The sequence below is a fragment of the Poecilia mexicana genome, unplaced genomic scaffold (genome assembly GCF_051168715.1).
Source record: "Poecilia mexicana isolate PSO_F unplaced genomic scaffold, ASM5116871v1 scaffold_20, whole genome shotgun sequence".
NCBI lineage: Eukaryota > Metazoa > Chordata > Actinopteri > Cyprinodontiformes > Poeciliidae > Poecilia > Poecilia mexicana.
This window is the reverse complement of record NW_028263389.1, coordinates 17,147,406-17,161,275: the sequence shown is the minus strand read 5'-3', so window position 1 is coordinate 17,161,275 and position 13,870 is coordinate 17,147,406. Positions and strand designations below refer to the sequence as shown.

At 37.3% G+C, this 13,870-nt stretch overlaps 1 protein-coding gene across 1 annotated transcript in view; it reads right to left on the bottom strand.

Moving 5' to 3' along the window:
• cdh19 (cadherin 19, type 2) overlaps positions 1 to 10,415 on the bottom strand; it is a 121,068-nt gene extending 110,653 nt beyond the window's left edge. The window contains exon 1 of the mRNA XM_088001229.1: positions 10,328 to 10,415. The gene's annotated coding sequence lies outside the window, so the exon portion shown is untranslated. The remainder of the gene's footprint in view (positions 1 to 10,327) is intronic.
• Between the last annotated feature and the right edge of the window lie 3,455 nt (positions 10,416 to 13,870).

Genomic DNA, 13,870 nt, shown 5'->3' with positions numbered 1-13,870 from the left:
TGTTTTATCTCGGTTCAGCAAATATCAACATAGCAAAACATTGACTAGAGGGAAAAGTTTCAACACTGACGAAATGTATTTTAGCTGCAAGATTATTGTGGCAAAAAAAAAAGAAACTATCCTTACTGCTTTCCTCATTCATCAAAAGTTTCAGCTCCACAGGAAAAAAATGTCAAATGGCTGGGTTAACTACTTGTTCTAATTTCTCTTCAGCCTCTGTTGGATCCTCCCCTGGAGGTCATGAACCAAGGAGGTCATGACCTTGGGGGTGGTGCTGTCTGCTGAAGCCGATAGAAATTTACTGTGTGGGTTTGAACCACAACCTTGAGTCCCTTGTTGCTTCAGAGTTAATGCCATTCTCGCAGTGATTCGCCCACACATATAATCTCCCAACAGGCTGACAATTCAGTACCAGACAATTCCTGAACCTATTTGTTCAAGTCTTGCCTAAGACTCTTTGACCGTCTGTGAAAAAAAGTCTGTCTACCGAATCCTGCAGATGTCAATAAAAGTTTGTCCTCTGTTGAAAAACTGAAGATGTTTATCTAGACGTTAAACTTTCACAAACATGCAGACCTCACAAGGCTTCAACTCCTCTTGGCTTGAGTTTCAGCAAACAAACCTTGTAAAGCTAGTTATTCACACAAATTACATGCCAATTGAAACCTCAAAAATGCATACTCTAACCTCGGCGCTTTTCTCAAGAGCAGCAAAAACGTCTCCCTCAAGCCGTCAGCTGCGTTTTCCAAGGCTTTGTTTTCACTGCTGCCTCAGTTTTGTTGTAGTTTGGACATGTTTCCCACTTTTGAAGGATTCAAAACAGTGAATGAAGTAATCAGTGTTCTTTAAAAGAGTCAGCCTCACACAAACGCCCATGCAATATTAATCCAATCTTCAGAGGTGGTTCAGCTTCCAGGCTGGCTCCTCCCGAGGGGACTTCTCCATTACCTCTTCCTGCTTATATCTCTTACCTCGATACTCCATAAAAAGCCTCGTCCAGCTTAGAACTTACTTTGATTTTCTACTTTGGACTCATTTCTTTCATCCTTACTTGCACATTTTTCTTGTATTATTGATTAAAGAGCTTAAATCACAAATAATCTCCATTTCATCATCAAAAATCAAAAGAATGAAAATAGAAAGTGCGTGTGAGAGGCTTTTCTCCTGAGAGAAGTCAAACAGCAGGCATTATCGGAAAGATTCGCAAAGAACCAAGCCTATAAATTAGCAGCTGCTATGTGAAGAGACAATAAAAAGCTTTAAAGTTTGAAGCATTGAAAGCATGTTAAAGAAAATCACGAAGAGTTCGGTTTTCATCATTCTTTCATTTAAGTATATCCGATTTGCTCCTTAGAGCTGTAATACATTGACTTGTGATTAAAAAGCCAATTAAAAAGTTCTGTGGAGCAATGGAAAAGAACCACACTTGTATTAATTGTCATTTAAAAGTGTCTGATCTGTTTAAATTCATAATGTCAAGCTGTTTTGGAAAAGAGCCTCAAGAGTTCAGTCTGGAAAAAAGCTGTGATAATAAAACTGGAAATGTTTTCAGCAAACTGATGTCCGTATCTCCAAACTAAAGTTAATTTATTATTTTGTTGCCACATTTGTTTAAAATTTTCTGGAAAAGTAATATAACCTTACAATAACATCTTGGAAGTTGTTACACTTATGAGAAATACATGTCTGTTTAGTGGATTTTTTTTTTTTTCATTTGAACTTTATACAGTTTATCTCATTGATATTCAAGATCTCATTTGCCACAGAGACTTGTTTTTATAAAACAATAAAAAACTGGCATTGTAACAATGAAAGTAAGAAACAGACCATCTGCTAAGATCCTCAGTTTGTACAATCGGCCAAATTCTACAATTCTTATACGTTTTACTGATGTCAGCATAGAAACGATCATGAAGATCATGGATATAAAACAAAATGTATCCTATAGCTGGGGACACAAATCTAGAGTTTCTGCAACATTTTAAGTCGACTAAACAAGAAGTTTAGTCGGCAAGAAGAGCGGATGGAAAAGTTAGTGTGAGAGGATCCAACCTGACCTCATATGCAGTCAAACAAGGAGTCTTACTGACCAATGACCCAAATGATACCGACAGCCAAAAACAAAGAGAAACTGAGACAAGGCAACAGAAGCTGCAAGTTTCAATATTATGAGCACAAACTTAAAATGAGCCTGATCATAGTTTAAACTAACCAGCCCCTGCAGTATTTCAGGGTTGTTTTTACGATTTTTTTTTTTTTGCCTTTGTAACCAACAACAAACAAAACAAACACAAACAGCTGGGTCTGATTACTGCCAGACTTTTAGAATCGAGGAATAACCATAATAGACCTTGTCTTAAATCATTAAGCATACTAAAGGATCTCAAAAAGCAACATATTATGCCATGATATAAAGAAATTCAAAGTCAGTAAAGTACAAATCAGTCAGAAAGTCAGAATCTCCGGTGGAGAAATCATAAAATAGCGGTGAACTTTCCCAGGAGTGGTCGGCATTCCAGCATTACTCGTAGAGTCCATCAATGACTCATCCAGGAGGAAACAAAAGAACCCAGAATAACCAAAAGTACAACAAATATCTCTTTTTCAAAATCTTAGGAATGACTTTTTACCTCCTTCTATGCTCATTTATGAGAATAACTATTTAATCTCTTCTTAAGATTCATTAGATTTGTGTATGAACCATTTAAGCTTTTTTAGCTGGAGTCTTCCAAGTGATTTACAGTAAGCAAGAAACAAAAAAGTGGGCTAATCCCATTCATTTTTTGGCTTAAAAGGAAACTTTTTTTTTTCCCAAGCAAAGCATGAGTTTTGACTTGTCTAACTTCCTGAGGATCCCGGTTTCCTCTCTGGGTGGTGAGAAGCGAGACGTGAAAATTAACAGCTCTTGTCCACAAGCCCTCTTTAGAGCGACTGTATCCCAGCAGCACAGGAAGACTCTCAAGTTGCACCATCAACACTTTTAAATATTTAATCACGTCTGTCACAGGATCTGACTTTTGACATTGACGTCAACCTCTACAGAACGAGCTGTCGAGTGTTTTCATTACATGGCGTTTCCTGCTGCAAGTGGCGGAGACTCTTCCTCGAGCAACTCCTCTTGCAGATTGAATGGTGTTGAGCTCAACCGTAGCCGACTGTATAAATGAGAGGCCAATATGGGCATCCTGTGACTAACCTAGTACTTTCACAGAGATGATGAAGAGGTAGAATAATGACTAAAGCACAGCAGAGACGCCTGGGGATGACTCCTAGGAGTTCTCTGAGGGAGTCCTTCTGTTTTGCTGTTGCCTGAACAACAACCTTGGTAATAATCTTCATGCTGAGCATCAGGGACTCTGTGGGTTAATCCCACTGGTAGTGCTGCTGTATATAGCAAGCTTTATCCCCATGCATTTCTGTTCTTGTTGTTGGTTTTAATATAAAACCAAACAAAAGGTTGTAGCATGACTTGTAATTCACAACAACACAAAAATAGCCTTAACATCAGTTCTGCTTAGGACACACCAAAGAGAAACATTTGTTTCTGAATGTATGAAAATTTACTTTGGCTATTTTCTTGGTTTTATGTTTTAAACCTCATCATGTTTTATTCGTAAAGTTGCATTTTGATTTCCATAATTCCACAGTTTTGCTCTGAAATGCAGACTCCTTGACAATTATGGAATCCAAAGGAATCATTTCTTACTGTATTTGAAGGTCCTGACAGTCTTGCCCCCCACCCTCCCTCATATGTCAGTGCTTAAATCCTGCCTATTTCTTTAATTACAAATCGAGCAGTTCAGTGTCACAGACTGATTAAAGCATCACAGGCCCCGAGTTTGACTATAATTACAGACTAGTTGGCCAGAATGCAGAGGGGTGAATTATTTTGTTTCAGGAACATAATTACTCCGCCAAAATGCATCACTGTGAACAATTTAACAACAGCCATTCTTTCCTCCAGAGGAGTTTATTGGTTAATTTCAGCAAGCTCCACTAGATACTATATTGCTTAGGAATGACTTAGGTTGCTCTAATGAACTCATCAGCATCTGGGATGGATAGACAAACGGACATTCAGACCAACAACAAAACACCTTCTGTGTAGCTCCTTCTATGATCCATTTTCTGACATATTATGTTAGAAAATGTCACTTAGAAGTCACTCCATATATGTGCTTTTGAAAGTTCTTTAAAAAGTACTTGAAAGACTGACTGTGAATTTAATTTTTCAATCATTTCTGTGAAGTAAAGCCCCCAATATTTGGGGGCTTTACAGCACTGAAATCCAATGGAATAGAGTTTTTAAAACACCATCTGCTTTAGGTGCATTGCGGTAAAATTTATAAATGTTGCCTCCTTCCCTTTGATCTGCATTTCTTTTCTCAAATGAAAAATACATTTATTACCAGCATATAAAGAGCAATATGCAGTAGAGGTTTCCTAATACCTAAAGCAAAAAGATGTTTTAATTCAGCTGAGCTCACTAAATAGTAAAACAATGTTAAAAAACTAACCCAACCTATTACATATGCAGAGTACATTTATATACACTAAGCTGCAAAGATTATTTAATATAAAAGTGTTTGTTGAAAAGGTTAGTATCATTACTTTGTGGATGCTGAAGCCAAAGGCCAAAATCTTTTTTCTGTGCTTTGAAAAATTAGATGAGTGAAATAAGATTGCTCTCCTACACTCTGATTTGCTAAGTGTACTTGTTCCAATTCCAGCATCAGAGCCATTTAAAGTTGTACAGCAGGACAAAAAAAACTCAACTTTAAAAAGACTAATGATGTTTGGCATCATCGTTCTATGAAACTGTAAGTCTATATTTTAATCTGTGTAATTTTACTTATTTATCTTTTATACCATCATGGCGCCACAAAGCTGGAGTGTTATGAAAGAAGCAGCAACATGTGGCCTATATACATCATCAAACAGTGAGAGTTGAGGAGCTTTGATCTAATGTTTTGGCTCTGAACCTCAAATTAAGAAAAGTTTAAGGGTGGAAAAAAAGAAGGAACCAAAGATTACTCACTGCTAGATCTTCTCTCTGCATACACATACTAACAAAATAGGTTTATTAGTGGCTGTAGCAGGGCAAACAATGTACTGGGCCAAGTGGTGTAAATACGAAAGACACTTAACTCTTAGGACGTAAGCCTGTATGTAAGTAGGGACATCCTATTGACATAGAGCATTCCTTCTTCCAGAGTGCTATGATGGTGGCAAAAACACTCAAAAGAGGTTCAAATGAAAAGCATTAGAAAAGTTGAACAGGGTAATTATAGAATCAAAGAAATTACAGACTATTTAAAAAGGAAAGGACATATGTTAAATATCTAGACTTTCACCAAGTGAAATCAAACACAATTCATGAGTAATAAGGAGATAAAATGAATGCTGTGGACCAAAGCAGTTGTAACAAAGCCCTTAATCATTTGAAGAAGAGTCTATTATTCAGCAGCATCATTAGCCATTCTCTGCTTGGTGACCTTTAGACACCATTTTTGATTGATTGCAGGTGCTCCAGTGACTGCCTGCAATGCTGTCACTTTTTTCTACTTTCAGCTAAGTGTACACTCTCATCATAAATTGAGCAGCATATACTGTAACAAAAAGTTGAAATGAATAAATGAAGGCTGCATTTAATCTTTTCAGTGTGTTGATGCTTCAAACCACAATCATATCTGCTTTTTGACTTTGCACAAAAAAATATAGCATTTAATTTGAACTACGTGATAGATTGAACACAGGTTTATTCAGCCTTTAAAATGTTTCTATTCTCAAGGCAGCTGTACTTTTTGCAAAAAAAAAACAAAACACCGGAGTCATAACACAATGATTTATCCTTTCAAAACAAATCTATTCATGTGCTTCTATTTCTTTTTTGCACAATTAAGTTATATTTTCACAAGGAAAATGATTGAGCTTGAAAGTTGCTTGTTCTTGATATCTTCCAGCCTTGTGACATGCTAAAGAAGACAGTTTAAGTTTAAAATGCTTCACTTGGCTGCCTATCTTTAATTACTTCTGCTCAGATATAAGTGTTTCAATAGGATAAAGTGCAAAATGTTTAGCTGGTTTTGTCGTCTTTCTTTGTTGGTTTAATCTGTAAACATTAATCTGTAATTGTACCTGATGAATGTTCATCAATCACAGCTACCAAAAAACTAAATGCAGCCCAAAAGAATCAAACAGCAAGTAAGTAGTCATTAATGCAATGAAAACAGAAGCGATGAAATGCGACATATTGGATGTTTCTTGATCTCATATTGACTGATGGATGGATTGGCAAGAGCTACAGTTGTAACAGAACCAGCTGTAGCATGAAACCTGAAAGGAACCGCTGACATATCTCTGGTGGATACCTCTCTCAAACGCCTCACAATGAAAACTGAGAGCATTATATCAGTGCAAGAAAGAATTTTGCAATCCCCCAATGCATTCTGTGAATGCTCTGTCTGCAGTAGCTGTGAAATACAAACTGGTTTCCGTCTACTGATATTGATAATTCAGCATGTTATTCAACCATGACCTGCAAAATATTGGCTTCTACTAATGAGAATGTTCATGAAAGTGCAAATGACCTCATTTAGTTTTTTTTTTCTCCTTCTCTTCCCCATCAAATATTAACCTGACAGCCCTGCCAATAATCCTAATGAAAGTCTATCATAAATTGGCTTGGCAAGCAAAGGAAACACAGCGAACTGGGTTTTTGCAGTCATTTGCACCTGCCAAATGTTGGCACTGCAATCACCCGGGACAGACAAACCTTCATCAAAAGTAACACCAACTCAAGAAATCTCATTTTCAGTTACTTGGATTCCTACACAGGATGTGAGGGAAGGAGTGTATTATCAAAGGGGAGCTGAAGCAAATGCTCAGATGAATTTCTGAATTGTGCACCTTCAGGTTATAAGGCCTTAAAATGATTCTAATTCATCACAGAGGGTTATTATTTTCCAATTACACGGCTCTCATTTGAAATAGGAAGTGAGAGCTATTAGATGAAGATCATCCTGACTTGGATGGAAGTAAAAAAAAAAACAGCGTGCAGTCCTTGAAAGAAAGCACATCTAGGAGAAGAAATATTGATGGCCTTTGTCTAGTGACCCGATGATCAGATGCGAGCAAATTTAATTCAGTTGGCTTTCTATACGGACACGATTCTCATTTAATATGACCAGAGTTTGAGCAGAGTAAACATGATTACGGGCAGAAAACAAACATGCCCGCTGACAATCTTTAAAGGGGAATCTGATTGATTTTCTCAGCAATAAGCTATTATCTGCAATCAGTGGCCTTCAGAAGAGAAAGGGTCATTTGGGAGGCAGATGCACAACAGCACATTGCTGCTTGTAGCAAAATGCTTGGAGCTTATTTTTTAACATAAAAGAAGCACACGTGTCAAGGACAGAGAGGCAATCCACAGGATTATCAGTCTTTTTAGACGGGCGTCTGAATTTACCTGTTACAGCCCATTGAGCTTAATCACACAACACGGTGTGGAGAAGAGAACGGGTGTCATACAAGGTTATTAGATGAGAGAGGTTTTTATTTGGTCTACAAAAGGGTGAGATGCAGTATTTGAGATGGAAAAAAAACAGGTGTCAGTTGAAACAAAAACATACAAACAAGATGTTGGCAACATGGCTTGCTGGGTGAAGGCAAATGAGCATCTGCTGAAAATTTATGTCAGTTTTAAGTGATTTTCCAAGAGATTATAACATAAAATGAGATGCTTTGAGCTGAAGTGTTCCAGCTCAAACCAGCTGGAACTCTTAAAACAGAAATTTGGACTAATTTGAATTCCCAGCCCTTGGTCAAATATGAACCGATCCAGTGCTGGGTTGAGGGAACCCAAGAGGATTGGCTATGGGTTAGACCCGGTTTCTTTGGTTAGGTTGTCAACACAAATAAATGGAATCAAGTCTGGGCTGAACAACGTGATATAATTTTTAGTATATCACAATGTTAGTTCCAATTAGCCGACATTTTCCTCTCGTCTACTCTTACTTTTTTGGAACACCACAAAAAGAGAATGATGACCCCAAATACTATGGTTTATGGTTGTTTACAGTGCTGGCAGTTTCCGGTAAGCTGCATAGTATCGAACCGGTGCATTAAAAATGTCACGGCCGAATGTTAGCTATTGGGTAATATTATAAACTTCAACAAAGCCAACTCCAGCGACCAATCATTTCTAATAGCCGATAGTCAACAGCCTTTGTACGAAGTAAAGTGTTAAATGGACCAGAGCCTGGTTTTTACCAACATTTAAAACAGACTCAAAGTCTCAGGTGTGAATACACCCGTGGAGAAACTGACTCCATTCCCAGGAAGTCTGATGTGAATTGAAATCCTTTCCATGAGCAACAGAAAAAGACTCTGTGACAAGGTGGGGCCCTGGCAGAATTTCACTCGCTCTTGGAACAACCTCAGCTTTGTGGAAAAAATGTGGACATGATTCTGACTTTGGGTCTGAAAGAGCCAGATAGTCATTAAAGTCATGCAAGAAAGCCAATATAAGACATATTAGAGTTTCAGGCCTTTTACAAATCCACAAAAAAACATAAGAAATGGGAAATCAAACTCTAATAACCCCATCAGCAATTCTGTGAGATTCAATATCTGATTAGTATATGCTTCCCTTAAGTTTTAATGTAAAACATATTTATCCTCATCATTTTTATGCTAATGTATCATATTTTCTCATGAGAAAAATAAATTAAAGTAAGCGAGACCTCTTCCTGGTGAAAACCCTTAGCAGTGTGGGAGGTGTTGGCCTGAAATCTCTGCACAGCAAGTAAATTTGTTAAACTGCCGTCTTCATTAGCACAAACTCAAACTCACAGTTTCCAGTCGTGGAAGTAGAGGGAGAGGAGCTTGTTGTTTCTGCAGTAATATTTTTACTCTTTAACTGTCATTTCTCTGGAAGGGGCACAGCAACACTTCTGACTCCAACCTTTAACATGAACTTAAACAATTTGTGACCGCAGTCTCCACTCCACGTCTCGTTGTGCCAGACATACTGCCATGGAACAAGACAATTGAAAGAATGGCACATGGTAATTACTTGCAGTCAACGGTTCTGCTTCCACTCAGTTTAAAATATGCTGATTCCATCAACTAAAGATCAAATTCTGGTGTTCAAGACTGCCAGGTTTTCTTTATGCAAAGAACCTTAATGGATACAAGACAATTTATGTCTAACTATGCACAAATGTTTTAGTCACTTTAGTCAGTTAATGCTTCATCTGACTAAGGGATAAAACAAGTTTATGTCCTTCAAGCATTTTAAAAAGTGAATCACTCTGTAATATATTCTGCCTTTATGAATTTCAAATTAACGTGGGTTTATACATAAGTCATTTCATATTGGCAGCTGCCAGCAGGGCTTGTAATTTCCCCTGGCATGACTTCAGACAGACTCCTGATAGTGGGCCCTGATGGGTCTTAATGGAACTTCAGCGAGGAAAATGGACTAAATTTGCATGTTGACAAAGGAAAGGAAAGCAACAAGATAATGGAGGTACTGTACCACAAACCAGAAGCTAAGCTTGATTTTTTTGGGCTGAATGTGTCAGAAGAGGCCAAGAAGGTCAACAGCTTACTCAGGAGGTTTTCTGCAAAGAGCAGAAAAAATCTGCCTTTAGTTTAATGATTGGACAGACTGGCTTAAATGCTGTCTGGCTGCGTAAAGGCCACAGTAACATACTGTGAAGAGGAGAGGAAAGAAAACGTTCCAATCTGGTCGCTGAATGAAATACAGGTAACATTCACACAGACAGATGGATATAGAGAAAAAATGAGAAAATATATAATCCACCCAAGATGTACTTCAACATTTAATATGTTTAATTTTTGTTGGCCAACAGTAGTTAACTTATATGCTATGGTTTAAGCACTCAAGGGTCTGAAAACCATGTGAAGCATGATTAAAGGGAAAATAAAATAATTTTAGTCTTAAAATCTAAAAGTTGTTAGATATATTAAACGAATCAGGACCAGTCTTTTCATAAATTTCCAAAGACGTTTAGTATTTTTATTTATTTCTAATTCCATATTTTGACGCAGAATGAAATTCAGGAACTCCGTCCATTCACAATGAAAAGGCACTGCCATATATGTTGGGTTTTCCCACACACTACTTGGAGCCCTGTTAGTTAATTCAATTACTTTTAATCCCCAATGTCATGTTTCTTCTAACCTCAGTCACCTAATCCAATAAATGACACAAAATAATAGACAATAGCTGAATAATCTCTATTGACAGAAAGGAGTCAAAACATTTAAGGCCACAAACTCAACACATTTTACTTACAAATGTGGTACTGTTTAAATTGAAGTAAGCAGCAACCTTGGATGGGCTGAAGGTAATGAAGAAATTATCTTCCCTCAACGTGTGATGCTGTGGTATAAGAACACACACATTGAACAGGAAGATTTATTATTTTTCTGTGTAATAAACACACTTCATATACAACATACTTAAGGTATCACATACTTCAGTAGAGAACCATTAGCTTCATTACATCAGAAATGGCTGTAATATCCCTTTAAAACAAGCAATTCTTCTTTTAACATGCTCCATTATGAGTTCCATCAAATGACAAAATTAATTCACAAATAGCTTTTACTTCTCTAAATCATATTAACTTTGTAGTTAGTGCTTTAAATCCAATACCATGTACCCTTTTCTTAGATATTTTGTATTTAACTATCAAAATAAAAATGTATAAATTAGCTTTTAACCATTTTTATAGCTTTTACCATTTTTAATCAACATAAATGAAATATATTTTTTAACATTTAAACATCTTAGATTTTAACCATATTGATTGTTTCAATAGAAGAATATTTTACATCGCACATAAAAAACTCTACTTTTTAATATAAAAGTGAAAAAGGAACAATACACCTTTAATGTTGTTCCTCTGTACTAAGCTTCACATATATGACCTAAATATATGGTTTATCCATTTCTTTTTCAACAAACCCATAAAGAAGCATCAAATTCATAAAATAAAGAAACCAAAATAATGTCCTTTGAGTGAGAACTGTCTCAAAATGTGCAAAACACAACATATCCAAAAGGAACTCCGCAGTCCTTCAGCTTCCCCTCAGCTAGCTCACACACTTAGAAGTCCGCTAGCATTAGCTCCAATTAGCCTTCAGAACATGTCCCGTTTTTGTACACAACAATCACAAAACGAACTACACAACTCATTAGTTGACATTCGGTTTAAGAACCTTTTAAACTCTTCAAGAGAACTATTTGCGTAAAAATAAATTTCTACTGACCTGTGGTGTAAGAAGAACGACACACAAGTTGAGCTTCCTTTAACATTCAACAGGAAGATTTATTCTTCTTCTGTGTGCTCAGTCTTCTCTACTGCCAACAACGCGACAGGCGCCCCTAGCGGTTGTGTGTGGAATTGCACGGAATTAAAAATTATGTTGGGGTGCCCATTTTCTTCATTATTGTTTTCATTTCACCCCTCTACACAGGCTTTCCAACAGTATAAGATTTATTTTAGACTTGTAGCTTCCTTCTAAATAGCTTCTCACTTCCTTAGCCTTCCTCAGACTTTCCTTTTGAATATCTTACTGATACAAAAAGTCTTCTTTGCTCAGAAACAGCCTCTCCACCACATAGTGTTGCTACCATTCCTGACTTGAGAATACAACCATGTGATATAGTGTGTTAAATAATCGGAACAAGAAAGAACTACTGAATGTCCAATGAACTCGTTACAATGAAGATGAAAATTTGAATATTGAAGTCACCAGCATAGAAAAGCTGAATGCAACTCTTCTGTTTATGGTTATTTTGGAGAAGCATTGGCATGATTATGCTGAAGGGAGAGTGTTGGAAAGGGCAAGAGGTTCTTAAAGGGACAGAGGCCAATTTCACAGCACCAATTATGGCTATGATGCAAATGGACATTACGAGTTACTTGATTTTTCTATAAAACGGTGCTATGTGCCTGGAAAATACATAAGACCTCCCCTTTAAAGGTAATTATAATTTATTTGCATCTCATCAGACTAGAGCGTTTCATTTGAGGAAGATGTGTGTCCAGGTTTATCTACCGATGTGTTAAAACACAGTTTGTAAAACTATGTGGTCTTGTTTGCAGGTCATTAGATTTTCCTAATTTATTTTTGTCTAGTTACTCATCTCTTGACAGCTTCATTTTTTATTTAAAGCACCCAGGCAACATTGCAGTTGCAAGGAGACCAGCATTGATGGAGACAAACAATACTCTCCAGTCCCCCAACAAATATATTCCCAACTGTGCAACACCGACACTCTGCAGATTACCTAACATTATTATCCTAGCATGTATTCTCCCTGTATAAATACAACAGTTTGTACCTTCCATGTTTTGACTATATTTACAGCAAATGTTGGACAGACTCTATAGAATACCAATGAAAAAATGTGTGCACTGCATGCATCAGCTGATTAAGTTGTTTGCACAAAATGAAGCTACTCACTCTATCCACACACACGCATGACATGTCCACGCAACCACACACCCTCCCCTGGTGTTGAGGATATTTTCAATTAATCAGGCACTCTCATCAATAATGCATCGCCCCTGCAGCCAGTCACTCGTTTCCAGCCATTTAATGAGGCAGTCCTGCCGGAGGGACACCATCTACACATTACTCCCATTATAGAAAATGTTCAGGAGCAAACCCACCATGACCACAAATAGTTATTAAAGTAATGTCATAATTTTTTTGCCTTCAAGTCAAATCAGAAGCCGTCAAGGAGTGTCTGCAAAAGGATGCGGGTGACAATAAGCAAACACCTCGGGAGCCGGAGGTTCAGCCGCATCAGTGAAAAACTGATGCTGCTAAAAAAAAATCTGCCAGAGGAACTCCGGAGATCAGACGAGGTTTGTCAGGACAGATAAATTATTAAAGTCACTTTACTGTGACTGAGGAACATGTCCCAGCTTGATAGCATTTTGTTTGAAATTGCAGCCCAGATTTAAGACATAACCAAGAAAGTCGGACAGCACCAGTTCAGAGTGAACGTCAGAATAAACGCGCAATCTCTCTTTGATATTGTGGAAAGCAAACTAGGTTAGTTGTTTTGTAAGATATATGTCCTTGCATTAATAGAACAGCAATTTTACGGTTAGATAAAGTAGGGTATCTTTAAAACTTGCAAATGTAGTCTGGTGGTGAACATTCATTACAGTTTGCAAAGACAAAAGAGTAGGGAGGGGATAAACACACAGGAATAGTCAGTGCATCTGTTGCTAAAACGATAATAGCATCCAGTTGGTGCATTGCCCATTTGGGGCAAAGTAAGATCCAAAGGTAAGCCAGTTGGTGCAGAGATTCGTCTTTGAGCCATTATGTGATCCCAGAGGGTGGATGTAACTACTGAAAAATGGCTAAATTCAACTGTAGCGCTAGAAAAGCAACAGCAAAGGAGGTACTTTTCTCAGAAGCACAAATGATACCTAAAATCTTGTTAGCTGTAACATACATGACACGTTTGTATAGATTTGTTGCAGACAGAGTAATATATTTTAAGTGTTTCTTTCTGTTCAATTCAACCGTTATGGGTTATGCTGGGTTAATTAAACCCTAAAATAATACAAAAAAGGATTATAAACAGCAAAATTGTTGTCCGTGACAACATCTCCCCAAACCTAACCTAACAGACTGATCTCTCTACTGCCACAGCTTAATATTAGAAACACATTTCAGCTCCAGCTTGGATAATTTAATTGATAGACACGATCTGTTCTCTGGAGGCCAGTGTGGTTTTACGAAAAATAAAACAGTCGGTTGTGTTGTTTCTTTGCAAAAGGTGCAAAAAATAAATGTAAATCTAAAC